Source organism: Sinocyclocheilus rhinocerous, unplaced genomic scaffold, assembly GCF_001515625.1.
Source record: "Sinocyclocheilus rhinocerous isolate Xijiao unplaced genomic scaffold, SAMN03320098_v1.1 scaffold10061, whole genome shotgun sequence".
Classification (NCBI taxonomy): Eukaryota; Metazoa; Chordata; class Actinopteri; order Cypriniformes; family Cyprinidae; genus Sinocyclocheilus; species Sinocyclocheilus rhinocerous.
In genome coordinates, this window is record NW_015652417.1 from 11,411 (window position 1) to 11,670 (window position 260).

A 260-nucleotide genomic window follows, 5' to 3' on the forward strand; every position below is an offset into this window, starting at 1 on the left:
GTTGTATAAAATAATTTAAATAAAATATGTAACATGACTAATAATGAAATTGGGGATAAAACAATAAATAAATAAATAAAAATTCCTCTTACATTGTTTCCAGGAGAAATATTTCCTCCTACCCCAGGAATGACCGTTCCGTGAATGAAATGTTTCCCAAAAATTGTGTTTAGTTTAAGCTGGAAAAGCTCTCTCTCCCTGTCTCTCTCTTTCTCACACACACACAAACACACACACACACACACACACACACACACACA